We start from the raw sequence: 16105 nt of genomic DNA, 5'->3' as shown, positions 1-16105 counted from the left end.
ATCCATCCATCTTCATCCGTTTATCCGAGGTCGGGTCGCGGGGGTAGCAGCCTAAGCAAAGAGGTCCAGACCTCCCTCTCCCCAGCCACCTCCTCCAGCTTGTCCGGGGGAATACCAAGGCGTTCCCAGGCCAGCCGAGAGATATAATCTCTCCAGCGTGTCCTGGGTCTGCCCCGGGGCCTCCTCCTGGTGGGACATGCCTGGAACACCTCGCCCAGGAGGCGCCCAGGGGGCATCCTTGCCAGATGCCCGAACCACCTCAGCTGGCTCCTTTCGATGTGGAGCAGCAGCTGCTCTACTCTAAGCCCCTCCCGGATGGCCGAACTTCTCACCCTATCTCTAAGGGAGAGGCCAGCCACCCTTCGGAGGAAGCTCATTTCCGCAGCTTGTATCCGCGATCTCGTTCTTTCGGTCACTACCCACAGCTCGTGGCCATAGGTGAGGGTAGGGACGTAGATCGACCGGTAAATTGAGAGCTTCGCTTTTACACTCAGCTCCCTCTTCACCACGACTGACCGGTGCAGCGTCCGCATTACTGCAGCCGCAGCCCCAATCCGTCTGTCGATCTCCAGCTCCCTTCTCCCATCACTCGCGAACAAGACCCCGAGATACTTGAACTCCTCCACTTGGGGCAGGAACTCATCCCCGACCCGGAGTGGGCACTCCACCCTTTTCCGGCTGAGAACCATGGCCTCAGATTTGGAGGTGCTGATCCTCATTCCCGCTGCGTTACACTCGGCTGCGAACCGCTCCAGTGCGAGCTGGAGGCCCTCACCCGATGAAGCCAACAGAACCACATCATCCGCAAAAATCAGAGATGAGATTCTGAGGCCACCAAAGCGAAAGCCCTCCGCCACTTGGCTGCGCCTAGAAATCCTGTCCATAAAAATTATGAACAGAACCGGAGACAAAGGGCAGCCCTGGCGGAGCCCATCACCCACCGGGAACGAGTCCGACTTATTGCCGGCAATGCGAACCAAGCTCTTGCAACGGTTGTATAGGGATTGAATGGCCCGTAGCAATGGGCCAGACACCCCATACTCGCGCAACACCTCCCACAGGACGCCCCGAGGGACACGGTCGAATGCCTTCTCCAGGTCCACAAAACACATGTAGACTGGTTGGGCAAACTCCCATGCACCCTCAAGTATCCTCGAGAGGACAAAGAGCTGGTCCAGTGTTCCGCGACCAGGACGAAAACCGCATTGTTCCTCCTGTATCCGAGGTTCGACTAGCGGACGAACCCTCCTCTCCAGCACCCTGGCATAGACTTTCCCGGGGAGGCTGAGGAGTGTGATCCCCCTGTAGTTGGAACACACCCTCCGGTCCCCCTTCTTGAAGATGGGGACCACCACCCCGGTCTGCCAGTCCACAGGTACTGCCCCTGATCTCCACGCAACATTGCAGAGACGTGTCAACCAAGACAGCCCTACAACGTCCAGAGCCTTCAGGAACTCGGGGCGGACCTCATCGACACCAGGGGCTCTGCCACCAAGGAGTTGTTTAACTGCCTCAGTGACCTCGCCCCCGGAAATTGGTGGGTCACACCCCTCATCCCCAGACTCTGCTTCCTCCCCGGAAGACGTGTCAGTGGGATTAAGGAGGTCCTCGAAGTATTCCTTCCACCGCCCGACAATTTTCTCAGTCGACGTCAACAGCGCTCCGCCAGCACTATACACAGTGCAGGTAGAGCACCGCTTTCCCCTCCTGAGACGCCTGACGGTTTGCCAGAATCTCTTCGAGGCAGTCCGAAAGTCTTTTTCCATGGCCTCTCCGAACTCCTCCCACACCCGAGTTTTTGCTTCAGCCACTGCCCGAGCCGCATTCCGCTTGGCCTGTCGATACCTGTCGGCTGCCTCCGGAGTCCCACAGGCTAACCAAGCCCGATAGGCCTCCTTCTTCAGCCTGGTGGCTCCCTTCACCTCTGGTGTCCACCATTTGGTTCGGGGATTACCACCACGGCAGGCACCAACCACCTTGCGGCCGCAGCTCAATGCAGCAGCTTCGGCAATGGAGACGCTGAACATGGTCCATTCGGACTCAATGTCCCCAGTCTCCCTCGGAATGCTGTTGAAGCTCTGCCGGAGGTGTGCGTTGAAGATCTCGCGGACTGGGGCCTCTGCTAGACGTTCCCAGCACACCCTCACTACGCGTTTAGGTGCACCAGGTCTGTCCAGCATCCTCCCCCGCCACCTGATCCAACTCACCACCAGGTGGTGATCAGTTGACAGCTCAGCCCCTCTCTTTACCCGAGTGTCCAGAACATATGGTCGCAGGTCTGGTGATACGATTACAAAATCGATCATCGACCTACGGCCTAGAGCATCCTGGTGCCACGTGCACTTATGGACACTCTTATGTTCGAACAGGGTGTTCGTTATGGCCAAACTGTGATTAGCACAGAAGTCCAATAACAAAGCACCGCTCGGGTTCAGATCAGGGAGGCCGTTCCTCCCAATCACGCCCCTCCAGGTCTCGCTGTCGTTACCCACGTGAGCATTGAAGTCTCCCAGCAGGACAACAGAGTCTCCAGGTGGAGCACCTTCCAGCACCCCCCCCCAGGGACTCTAAGAAGGCTGGGTACTCCGAACTGCCACTCGGCGCATAAGCGCAGATGACAGTCAGGACCCGTTCCCCGACCCTAAGGCGCAGGGAACAAACCCTCTCGTCCACCGGGAAAAACCCCAACGTACCGGCAGCAAGCCGAGGGGATATAAGAATACCCACCCCAGCCCGCCGCCTCTCACCAGGGGCAACTCCAGACTGAGACAGAGTCCAGCCCCTCTCCAGGAGACTGGTTCCAGAGCCCAGACAATGCGTAGAGGTGAGCCCAACTATATCTAGCCGGTACCTCTCAACCTCACGCACCAACTCAGGCTCCTTCCCCACCAGAGAGGTGACATTCCATGTCCCTATTGCCAGTCTTGGCAGCCGGGGGTCGGTCCGCCAGGGCCTCCGCTCCTGGCCGCCACCCGGCTCACAATGCACCCGACCCCTATGGCGCCTCCTGCGGGTGGTGGGCCTGCGGGAGGAGGAAGAATAAGATAAAATATATAAATTAAAGTTGAAAATAAAATAACTGTACAACAAAATACACAATACACAATATAGAACTATATAAGAATGTATGAAGAAATCTAAATATAAATAAATATATACACAATAACAGCAGCTGTACAAGTATTAACTGGAAATGAAGAATATAGTGACCAGTGTTGTGCAAAAACAAAGTCCAGAAAGTCCAGTGTGTGTGTAAGAACCATATGTGTGGGTCAGTACTGTGTGGTGGTGTGATTGAGAGACCGTATCGCCTGCGGGAAGAAGCTCCTCCTCAGTCTCTCTGTGTTGGTCTTCAGGGAGCGGAATCGCTTTCCTGACCTGACCTTTTCAAGAGACACGTCTACAATCCTATTGTCCTATATATCATGATGTCTGTTTCAGACAGCAGAAAACTTCTGTTGAAGCCTTTTGTACTACCCTGAACACTAACAATGATCCAGGCATTTCAGTAAGGAGAGATCACTTGGAAGAACTGAACATGATTTATTTAGAAAGAGAAATTAATGTCTGGCGATTAGACTGCAATGACCCAGGGTGGCAGAATGGAATCCCAGCGGTAATAGGATTTTAGGATAGGACGCCGCAGAGTCTAGAGGCTAGTGGTGGTGAAGATGAAGACCGAGGCTTGGATGGAGCACTGACTAAGGTGTCTGTGAGGTGGAGATGGGGAGGAGGTGGGTTGCATGACAGATGGCACAGATGTAAATCATGCAAAGTGATGGCTGATTGGCCCAAAGAAGGCGTGCAGAAAGATGACTGGACTAAAATAATGATGTCAGTAATGAGATTGACAGTGTGGGAAAGCAGCAGTGATGTACAGAACAGAAAATCAGCCAAACATCCAGGAAAGCAAGCAGATGACTGATTACAGATCTTCCTTATTGAACTTACCTTGCAGCAACACAAAAGCATGTTTTCAAATAAGATTTTTGCTGAAGCCAGCCTTGTAAATCAGCATTTAATATATAATTGATCATGGCATCTCTTCTGTCCTCCACTTTCCTATTTATCTTGGAAAGAAGGAACTCCCTACAGGTGAGAAAAAGTCTGCGCTGTAGTTGTTCTCCAGACTGTGCTCTCCTTCTGACCTACATACAGAGAGACTTGCACCTCAGCTACAACACTGTTTGTGCTCTCAGTGGCACCCGCGTGATTCTGATATCCTGCCTGATGTAAACAGAACGTCTTTGAAAATACTCTCATTTATTTTTGTGATTTGTTTGCGCATATTCTCAAGCCACTGATTTTCATCACTATGTAAAGAACGACCACTAACAGCTTTTTTAACAATTTTTTTAATGAGACAAGGTAGTATCGTACTGTAAACTGTGGGTGTTGTTGTGAGTGTGGGTGCACTCGACCAATTTAGCATTGCGCTTAGTGGACTCGTAGCCGACAGGTGGAAAAAAGAAAAAAAATAAATAAATGCAGCAGAACCAGAAATATTGATTTTTTTGTATTTCTTTGTTTTTTCAACTCCACATTCTTCCTTCGTGTCAAAATGTGATACCTACATTTCCCACAATCAGCTCGTCCACAGACATTCAGCTGGAGATTCAAGTGTGATACATAGTTGCAGTTACATAGATGGATAGGCATCTTTCTATTTCAAACATTTAAAACAATAAAGTACAGTTGACATTTATAGACAATAATAGAGTACCCAATATATTAACAGTCTGTATATAAGTAAATCAATTTTCATGCTCCTTAAAGTGCACTTGAAAAGCTCACACAAGAAGGTTAACCTAGCTTACCTAGAAGACCTCATCAGGGGGAGCACACTCCCCCTCCTTGAAGAGCTCACCCACTCAACCCGCATCCCCAGAAAACAGTTAACCCCAGATAAGGCAGCGTGATGCATCCCGAGACAACAGGACTGGGACATCTAAATAAAGGTGTGAAACAATCGCCTTCAAAAGGTTATCAATTCACTTCAACCAAAATTAGGACCACTCGGTGCGGCAAGAGTAAATAGTTATTAGTCTCAACACCCAAGGATAACCAGAAGAGCATGACTGATATGATGGAACTGGGATTTTGTTACACTTAATTTTTGCAAAACACAAATAAAACTAAATTGAAACTAAGGATTTTCAGAAAATAAAAAACTAGACTAAACTAGCAAAGAATTGGTAAAAACTAATTACAACTGGTAAAAATTGAAAATCTGGAGTCGAAACTAAATAAAAATAACAACTAATGGAAATGGCGAAAAGTTTAAAACCCTGGTGCAGAGATTGGCAAATCTGACCAGGAAACGTTATAAAATGGATTGTCAGGATAGTCAGCGTTAAAGCCACTTTTGACAGTCCATACTAGGGTGGCATTGGACATCTTCGGGGTGGGAGAGGGTTGGTGTGACCAGGGTGTGGTTTGGCTTGTTGTATGTATATTTGCGATCATATGGCTCTGGATGGACCAGTTACCAGGGCATGGAAGGAGGACAGACTCATTAAAGGAGGAGAAGGAACTTCCTGGGATTGGAGATCCTCTGGGTGAGTGGTTGATTAAAAGCATGCATAAAATAGAAGTTATCTGTTGTTATTGATTGGTAATAGATTGATAATTGGCCACATTTACAGCTGTATTGACTTGTTGTGGACGTAGTCGACTTCAGGTTTAAACACTCTAATTAACAGGTTGAAAATAGTGACATTAAAGGAAGAGTATGCAGCGCCACCCTGTCAGACGCCAGTGACGGTGGAGCTCACTGATGAATCAGGTGAGCTGGATTCATGGCTGATTCAAAACTAAGATCCCCCTGCTGTGGTCAAAAAGGGGAGAAAAAGGGGGGGAAAGTTGAGCTTTGGCATCAAACAAGGATTATTTGAACATTTTATAACTTGATTTGTGTCTTTAATACCCTAGGAATGGTAAAGCTTAAGCTAATAGCGGTCCGAGAAGACGGACCTTTTAGAGAATCAGTGAAAAAAGCATAAACTATCACTTTCATGTTTAATCATTACTCATTGAAATGAACTGAATAGCGTTTAGAAGATTTGTTAATTTCTTTGTCTTTTGTTAAAAAGAGGGGTTTCAATAATTTTCAGACACACCTTGCAAATGTGCTTATAACGAGTTGGCACTTGGTCTTTTGAAGGTCATAAGCTTCGTTCGGCGTGACTGTCCGGACTGATATATTGTAGGTATTGACTTTGAGTGCTGAGGGCTAAATGCAAACACGCTTACACACACATAAGATATGATTAGAATAAGTCCCTGGGACATTCTGAATGTTTTAGACCAATTCTGAATCACTAGAAGGTCAATAGATAACAACATTAGATTATTAGGGGTAGGGAGAGAGGTGTTTTGGTTTTCTGTCTCTTACAGAGAAAGGAACAGACACCAGACGAGGTCACAGAGATGCAAGGATCCTCCGTAGCAGAGACAGACACAGTGACTGCCGAGACATCAACTGGGTCCAAGGGTCATGGCGTTTGGGCTCCAGCTAGTCACCACAAAAGGATGGATCCCATAAACACAGCAATAACCATGAAGGGGTTGGCGGAAATCCGGGAACACCAGACCAACGAAGTTCGAGAGGCTCTTGGGCAAAAAAGGGGGACACCTTCCTGTTCCTTTTCTGGAGGATACACAGATCGTTGTTTGAAATCGGGGCAGAATAATCCCCTGATCTGTGCCACGACTGAAGGGTTGTCTAACCCCTAAGGTTGAAGAATGAAGAGCAGAGGATCACCCAACTGGACGACACTGGTAGCTGCAGCAATGAAATAAAGGCTAAAAGCTCTTTGGACAGAGGTTCTAGTCTGAGTACGTCTGAAGGGTATAAGGTAGCACCAAATAAAGCTGTGGGAGACCTGGGGAGTGTCATCTGGACCTGCTACTGTTGGAATCATAGTTTTTCTTGCATCTGAATTGCGCAAACACAGAGGTCATCCCACATATGGTTCGCCCCTCAGGGGGACAAAAGGACCTCAGGAGTGAGAAGAGATGAACCCGGCCATACTGCATTGAAGGGTGTTTGTGAGGTCATTATTTTAATGACCTCATCAGGGGGAATTGTTGGATTGTAGTGTTATTTTATGCCATGTTATATCCCTAATTAAAGATTGTGAATTATTATGTAGTTTAGTTTGCAATTTTAAGACTACAATGACTGAGATGGCTCCTGGCTTCTAGCAAGAGCGTAGATATTTTTAAAGACACAAATGCAAGATGGTGACGCTTGAAACACAACGCATTATTACGTTATATGTATTATTACGTCACTAATACACACACACATATATATATATATATATATATATATATATATATATATATATATATATATATATATATATATAAGTGACGTAATTTTTTACCGCCCAGCAAACTCACCGATAGCCGTAAACAATTAAACACACTTTATTAAATCCTGATTTCCTGGTTGTATTTGACCTTTTTTTCTCCATCAGTGTATGCACAACTTCCTACCCAGAGTCACTCTATTTATTTTCTGCTTTCTGCACTTGAAACACGGGATACCAACATAAAAATATTCCCGTAAGATCAAAAAACGCTGGATGTGACAGTCATTTCCTTCACATTTAACCAGGGGCAACACCATGAAAAACGAAAACAAATTTCCTCCTCAGAAATAAACGGAACACTTCAAATGATATTATAAGGCAGCTGTGGGTGTTTTGCTGTGTTACAGGAATAACCCGGGAGAAGGGGAGAAAAAAATATTTAAATATGCTTTTTCTGATTTGTCTCTCCCCACATTAAAGTAAATCATTACCACCATGACACTATAATCTCGTGACTGCTCGTCGGGTCATCAAATCTCTTTAGCTAAAGTAGAAATATGTTCACAGAATAGTGTTCCAAAAGAAAAATGCAATGATTAAAGGGTGAATCTAACTACATTACACATGGCTGACAATGTATTAGTTGTGCTGAATAATACAGCAAAGACTTAGCTGTAGAATAGGCCTACTATAAACTATTTGTTGTACCTGGCTGGGTTTTTTTTGTTTTTTGTTTTGTTGTATCTTAATACATTCTATGAAAAGTGAGAAACACTGGCCATTTGTATAGTATTCAACAGTATTCTACAGATCTTTGCTGATAATGGCCAAACTTATACATTTTTTCAAGAAAAAGAAAGCAGCCACATCTCAAAACAGTAGGGGTGCAACGATACACAAAATTCACGGTTCGGTTCGATACTTTGGTGTCACGGTTCGATATTTTTTCGATACAAAAAAATGTTCATGCCTTTTTAATTTGTCATTTATTAAAATTCTAAATATATATTTTAACTCAAAAGTACAGTTTTTAAATTTAACGTTGCTGAAACAACAAAGTAATAAAAAAAAATCTATCTGATCGAGAAATCACTCATCTTTGGAAAAGAGATTTTATTACAGAGAAATGGCTCTTTCCAAAATAAAAGCTATACTATACGCTTCTTCTGGGCTATATTCTCAGCAGCATATTAAACATATCAGGTCCCCATAAGGAGAATCGTGTGCTAACGGCTGTCTAAATTACTCGGGTAAAGTTTGTAGCATGCGTGCTTGTTGTTTTTGTCAGCTTCCACTTGTCTTTGCACGATGAAGTCGGCGTAAATGTGCAGTCATATTCGTTGTGTTCCCACTAGTGCTGTCAGCGTTAATCTCGTTGAAATGACGTTAACGCCACAACACGGCAAATCTCCTGGACGGTGTCAACACGTTAACGAGCAAACTAACACACTAGTTCCCACCAATGTAATTGAGCATTATGTGACACATCCGGCATACTGTTTTATTTTTGTCCATGATGCGCTTACCTTCAGGGTCGTATGTCACATGAAAACCAAAATAGTTCCAAACGCCAGATCTGAATGAAGGTGGGGGAGGTTCAATTTGCCATGTTGCAAGGAGAGCTTAACTTCTGTCTCGCTAGCTTGCCCTGCGCTCAATGAATCTGCGTTCGACTACTCCGCCTAGGCTGCACTGTCGAGCGCAGATCCACTGAGTGCTCAACACAGACAGCATCGTCAGAAGGAAAGTTGATAAAATAAATAAAAAATTTTGTATTGTTCGATACATATGCGTACCGAACCGAAAGCACTGTATCGAACGGTTCAATATCGATACGAGTATCGTTGCACCCCTACAAAATAGGTCACTTTGGTTCTTTTTTTTCATAAGCCATCATGTTGTACGTTTCCTCATTGTCCTGTTTTATGATCCAATTTGGGCCAAGCTTTGCTGGACAGATTTTACACACTGCTTCTCTATTTAGGCTTAGTTTTAGTCAAATAAATAATGAGACTGTGTAAAAACGTCATGTTTTGTAGTTCATCTGAGGTTATATTTACCTCATTTTAACACTTGCGAAGAGCTTAAACTAGTTGAGCTCTCTGTTTTAATATTTGTAAAGTATCGGGTCCTTTGTTTACAGTTTTTTTTTTTTTTTTTGCTGTTGTTTTTTTATATGTTAGTGCCCCAGCTTTCTTCGGAGGTTATACACTCAGGCAAAGGATGAAAGGATTTCTCACGTTAGATACCTGTTCCATAGGCTGTGATGACTGTCATTATAATGCCTTAGCCCGGTCTCTCTCTTTTTTGTAAGGTAATATCTAAATAGGTTGGCAAGATAATGCATGCTGGCTGATGATGATTGCCTGTTTTATCCTTGGTAATCAAAACAAGGTAGTCTAGACATATAAAAGCAGTCATCGAGTGAAAATGAGCCCTAATAACGTGCAATAATGCGTTGTGTTTCAAGCATCACCATCTTGCATTTGTGTCTTTAAAAATATCTACGCTCTTGCTAGAAGCCAGGAGCCATCTCAATCATTGTAGTCTTAAAATTTCACAAGTTTCAGAGATTTGTTTAGTTAGTAGGATGATATGAATTCTAAGCATAGTATATGTATACCAGTGCATGCATGCTGCATTGTCCTTTATGCATTCTGGGCTTTTCTAATTTTAAACAACAAACACTTCCTTCTTTTCCTGACTGTCACGGAAGCAGTTCTCTCTGTCACTCCACTCACGTGTTGTTTACAATGTTTCCTGCAGGAATGTGGTCTGACAGCTGAAATGATCCACCTGGAGAACAAGAGCGTCCTTGGATAATGCCTGCAGGGAATTCTAATAAGATAAAAAATGCCCCCCAAAAAATGCAAGGACTTTCTGACAGGCTGCAAAAGAGACGAAAGTAAAAAGTCAACAGTTTATTTACCCACAGCATAAATTACCATCTATTGTGATCATGGATGGGGAGACTGAATAAACTATGCTCGCCATAAGTAAAACTTCACTGGCAATTTCAGCCCATTTTTTCCCCATTAAAGCTTTCACATAACATTGGTGAACACGCAGAAATATTTAGTGTGATGATGCTGTTGAGCTTCTGTGTGTGAATGAAGCCCAAAGGATCTGATACAAGATGAAATGAAGACAGTAAAGAGAGACAGACAATGAACATCTCTAACACAGTGACCCACTGATACCCTAGCACACATTCTCTCACCCACAACAATGCAGCAAAGGCCACCCCTACCTCCTCGATAAATTGGCAGAGAGATGTGGTGTGACAGACCATTGAGCCTTCCGTAGCTCTAATGAGGCCTGCAGCCAGCAGGGACTGAGTGGAGCAGCTATACTAGTACGTTTCCATTACTACAGTGCAACAGCTGCAAGTGGAGATCCTATAGAAATGGCAGGAAACACGAGGCCAAGTCTGAGATCTTAACAGCAGAAGCACTTAGCTGTGGGATGTAGAAACCAAATAAAGCTTGCAAGAAAGAAAGAAAGGCTGATGAGAAGTTGTTATCAGCTCACTTTCTGCGAGGAGCCGACAACACATAATGCTTCCCTGGAAAATTAAATTACAAGTTGTATTAGAGATAAATTTAACTGGAAAAAAGTCCTACTGCTGTCCTGGAGCCGCTTTAAGTGACTGTAGTAACATTTTAAAGATGAGCAATTTAGATTGTTTTTTGTGTGTGTGTTTGTGTTCAGATTTACAGCTTAACAATAGAGCTTAAACACATACAAAAAAAGGCAATATTTTACTCAATCTCAAAGGAACAGGCAGCCTGATAACCAAACAAATCTGACTGCAGTCTTACTACGTCATATGTCATGACTGAAGGTTTTTCTTATTGCATCCGGAGCAGCTGCACCCATTGATAACGCCCGTTGAATATTGAAACGTAACTCAGAGGTTATAGACAAATCTGCAGATGAATCTGTATTTGTTGTTTTGTCTTGCAGTGCCAGGCTAAGGAAAATATACCATGGGCACAGAAAATTTGGGATTCAATTGGCTGTTATATGTGAACTGTGTTTAATGTAATCATCATAAACTTCTTGTAAAAGATGGAGACGGCCAGTGCAACATCACTCATTGGTTCAAGAACTCAATTTGAAGTCTTAATATTTATGTCTAGATCAGTTGGGTTGTTACAAAGGAGGAAATTAGCTTCAGTGACCCAAAACACCCTGTAAACATTCCTTTCATGGCTGAGGTATGAAATTTTAACATTAGAGTCTATAGAGACTGGATTATTTTACACCTAGCCTCAAATAGTGAGTAAAGTAACTTTAGCACTTTTGAGTTGGCTCTCTTTTTTTTCTAAACCACACAGGGTCCAAAGTATACATAGAGGCTCAAATATATACACACACTCCCACTAATATTTGGTTAAAAGTCCCTTAACAAGTTGCACCTTGACTGGACACTTCTGGTAACCATCAGCATGTTATGTTTCACTGTGTGGCTGGCAGGAAAGAGAACCCAAACGCAGGACTCATACGTGGGGAGGGATGAACTCAAAACGGCAGCTTTATTGCTGGAAAAACACACTAAACACAAGGAGCCATAAACAAGAAACTCGAATCAAAAACCAGAGACACGAGGGCGCTACGCTGGGAACACAGGGAACTAGGAGCGCGGAGGAAACACACAGTGTGAGGAGACGACGCGACAACGAACGGAGGTGAGCACAGACAATAAATACACAAGGAGAACAGGGAACAGCTGGGAGACACAGCTGAGGGCAATTACACACGTGACAAAACGGGGAGGACAGAGAGACAGACTGGAGGGTGAGACAGAGAGAGGGTGAGTGAGAGAGCACAGAGGGGCACGAGAGGAAGCACAGACATGACGGGATGAGGGAAACACGGAACGTAAGGAGTGGACACAAGGCACAAGAACTCACATCATAAACTTAAACACACAGAGGAAGACACAGGGGAGAGGGAAATTAAACCAGGACCACAAGAAACTAGACCCTGTAGAAATAAACTATAGACTAACAAAGAGAAAACCCAGAACCCTGACACAACGAGCTTCTGGCATCATTCTGGCTGGATATGTGATATGTGACTATTCATCTTGGCAGAATTGGTTGGCTTCATTTAAATTGGCTTGTTTCCTGGTAAGGACGCAGCTTTTAGCATAGCCCACAAATTTTAGATAGGCTTTAGGTCGGGGTTTTTTCGTAATGTTAGTTGCTTTGTCCACTCCAAAACACGTTTTGGTGTTTTTTTGGAATATTGTGCTGTCAGAGCACCCAATTAAGTCATCTGCTGATTTGAGGTGAAGTTAAAGAATGTGGAGGTAGTCCTGCTTATTATTCCATCCGCTTTGTGTAACACACGAGTACCATTGGCAGCAAAACATCCCCAGAGCATGATGCTACCACCGCCATGCTTAGCAAGTAGCACAGCGTTCTTAGGATCTAAAGCCTTACCTTTACTCCTCCAGTGCAGGTTTGAGCCTCAGTGGTTGGTAGCCTTAGTGAGCATCCTACCAACTGAGATCCCATCTGAATGTTTAGGTCTGAGTGTTGTCAAACAATTTATTTTTATGATGGCAAACAGAAACACCCAACTGATGTTTACCATAATAACTAACAAGAAGTCAATAGGCCTTGGCTTCATCAAGTTAAAAGAAACTGCAAATCTTTTGTTCCCATTTCTTTAATTAAATCACTAGTTACGTAGCATTTTTGTACCAACGAGGTAATTCCCAAACAACTATTAGCTGAAAGGTTGCCTTATCTCAGCATGGTGTGCAGCGTGAAATTAAAAAAACTGAGGAAACTGGGTAAGTGCCGGACAAATATGACGTGGAAAGCTTAAAAACTGTTTACCGCACATAAACAGTATATCCAAAAGTCATGACCTTAAGAAAAAATAGATCAAAAAAGGCCTGAGAGATGCATCTGGCCCTTCAGTTGATCCATCTGTTGTTTGCTGGCTGGCTGTTAGAAAACTTTTGCTAAGAAAGGAAAGTCAAAAACTCATTATAATGATCCAAAAATCATTTTTGCTTTCATGTTTTCATATGTTTCAATAAATCGCAGCAGCTATTTCCCAGCATAAAGAAAAGAAGGGTGAGTCAAGACTTTTGCTTAGGACTCTACATACAAATACAACTGAACAGAAAACAATAAAAGGAGGAGATGATGCAGGGAAAAGCAAAGGTGTGTGAGAGAGTGATACAGCAACCCAACATGGAGAAACTATGGCTTCAGTGTTGGGTTGGATTGTTAGCCCTTTGATCTCCTCCACATGCTGAACTGTCCCTGGGTGACTGAGACGCACAATGTAAAGAGCTTTCTAGAAGCTAATAAGAAGTGTAGTGTAAGTTCAGACTATTTACCATGTCTGAGGTGCTTGTGCCAAAGCGCCAGCAGCAGCCTGTGTGTGTATAATAGAGTGTTATGATATTATATCTGCTGCAAAGACCATTTTAATTATTTATATCTAGCAGGCAGTGCAATTCTCTCTTTTCTCAAGTTCAATCAAATAACTTTTTCCCCTCCTCACCCAGTTCCGGAGCTTTTAAAAATCCTGCCTCAAACTTTCAAATCCTTTCCGGTTAAGCTGCTGCCCGACACTAATGACAGAAACTCTCCAAACAGTTGTTCCAGCCTCTGACAAATCCATTGCTAACTTTGAACTTCTAGGTCCTTTTAAGTTTTAAGCGATGGCTATTTCCAATCAGCTTAATTGGGTTGCAGCGTTATAACCTGAAATGTCTTAGTTAGTTGAGACTTTGAAAAAATGGTTGCTAGGAAACATCAGCAGCTATACCTTTGCTTTGAACTGCCAACAGGAAATCCAGTTGCTGTTGAAGTTTTGCAAAAGGTCATATCTTTGTTGACTGTGTTAATATTCTGAGAAAACTCTGCAGTCATTACAATCAGCGTACAGGAGGGGAAAAAAACCTGTCTATCATTCCATGTTCTTTTTCCCACAGAAGGTCAGACCCTTCACTTCTTTTACCCTGAGTTCAGCTGATCACAGCATATTTCTCCTGTTGGGCTTGTAACCCTTAAATAAGTTTAGATAACGAGAAAAGGATAAGTAAGAAAAAACAAAAAAACGTTTCAAATCCTAACTGGTAGTTTGCTCCTCCTTTTGGCAAAAATAATCCATTTGTCCTGGAAGGCTATCGAGTGTTTTTCTGTTTTTGTTTTTCCTTATACCGGTGGGATCTTGAACCAGTCGACTGGGGTCTGAATGGAATCCAAGCCTGAAATCAGTACCTAATGTTTATTTTGTCAATAGGGAAGTCTGCCTGTGCTTATATTTTTTATTCACAAAAAAGGAAATAAAACAGAATCCACAATAATCATTCAAAAATCAGCAGGGGAAGGCATGTAGAAACAACTCTTTACAGCTTGCCATATTCTGTCTCTTACCTCTTTGTGATTTCCATTCTGTCTGGTTTGTAACAATGGAGAGATCATTCAAAGTTCTATTTAAAGAAAACTGAGCATTTAACCTAACTACTGTCTCTGTCTACTGGGTTTTGTTGCTCCATTTCAGTTTTGCCACTGAAGACTGTGCATAAAATATGGAAGTAGCCAATCAAGAATTCCCTTAAACCAGCGTTTTTCTAATGGACAGCAAGGGACGAATCTTCTGGTGGCCAAAAGATTTCTCAATTGATTTAATAGCTTAGCAAACACTCCTAAAGAGTCGATGATCTAATCTATTAGTCTGTAGTTTTAATAAATACAGCATGATTAATTTAATCTGACTAATTTGGATTAAGGCCTCAGTCAGACAAATTTTAATTTTTTCTTTGGAGCCACAATAGCAACCTCTGGTTGCCAGGGAAAAATGTGTACGGTGTGAAGAGCAGTACAGAAACTTGAAAAAGTAAAGGCTGAGCCATACTGCTGCATCTTACTTGTTTCAAAAAGTGCAGCTTTTACAATGAAGGTGAACATTCTCTGTTCCCGGTTTACATAGTACTCTTCAGAGTTTCACTACCATTCAGTTGGCAAGTGTTTTCAGATAAGTTGGTGTCTTCCATGCAAACTGTGGGCGACTATGGCAATCTACTGGTCGTCAAAGCAGTCTCAAAGATGTCTTTTGTATGTATAGCTCTTTGTGACCAGTTTCACCAAGCAACTGACAACAGCCTCCAGCAACCGGTCGCCAAACTTTTTAGGAATATACATTTTTTCTTAGCGATCGATGTTTGCCAGAAGATCACTGGCTATGCCTGGAGTTTTTAAAAGTAGAATGGGAGGCAGAGCCTTCAGTTTTCAGGCCCCTCTTCTGTGGAACCAGCTTCCAGTTTGGATTCAGGAGACAGACAGCCTCTCTACTTTTAAGATTAGGCTTAAAACTTTCCTTTTGCTAAACATATAGTTAGGGCTGAATCAGGTGACCCTGAATTCTCCAGGAGTAATGCTGCAATAGGTCTAGGCTGCTGGGGAATTCCCATGAGTATTTCTTCCTCAGTCACTTTTCTCACTCACTATGTGTTAATAGACCTCTCTGCATTGAATCATTACTTGTTATTAATCACTGGCTCTCTTCCACAGCATGTCTTGTCTTTTGTCCTCACCCCAACCAGTCATGGCAGATGGCTGCCTCTCCCTGAGCCTGGTTCTGCTGGAGTTTTTCCTTCCCCCTGTCACCAAAGTGCTTGCTCATAATGGATCATATGATTGTTGGATTTTTCTCTCCGTGTATTATTGTAGAGTCTAACTTACAATATAAAGTGCCTTGAGGTGACTGTTGTTGTGACTGAATTGAATTGGTTTAGGCCTCTGTGACTGAGG

This window comes from Mchenga conophoros, linkage group LG7 (assembly GCF_057382185.1).
Source record: "Mchenga conophoros isolate Kocher_MC1m ecotype Shallow Benthic linkage group LG7, M_conophoros_male_GT1.1, whole genome shotgun sequence".
In the NCBI taxonomy this organism is placed as follows: Eukaryota; Metazoa; Chordata; class Actinopteri; order Cichliformes; family Cichlidae; genus Mchenga; species Mchenga conophoros.
Note: the sequence above shows the minus strand (reverse complement) of the source record.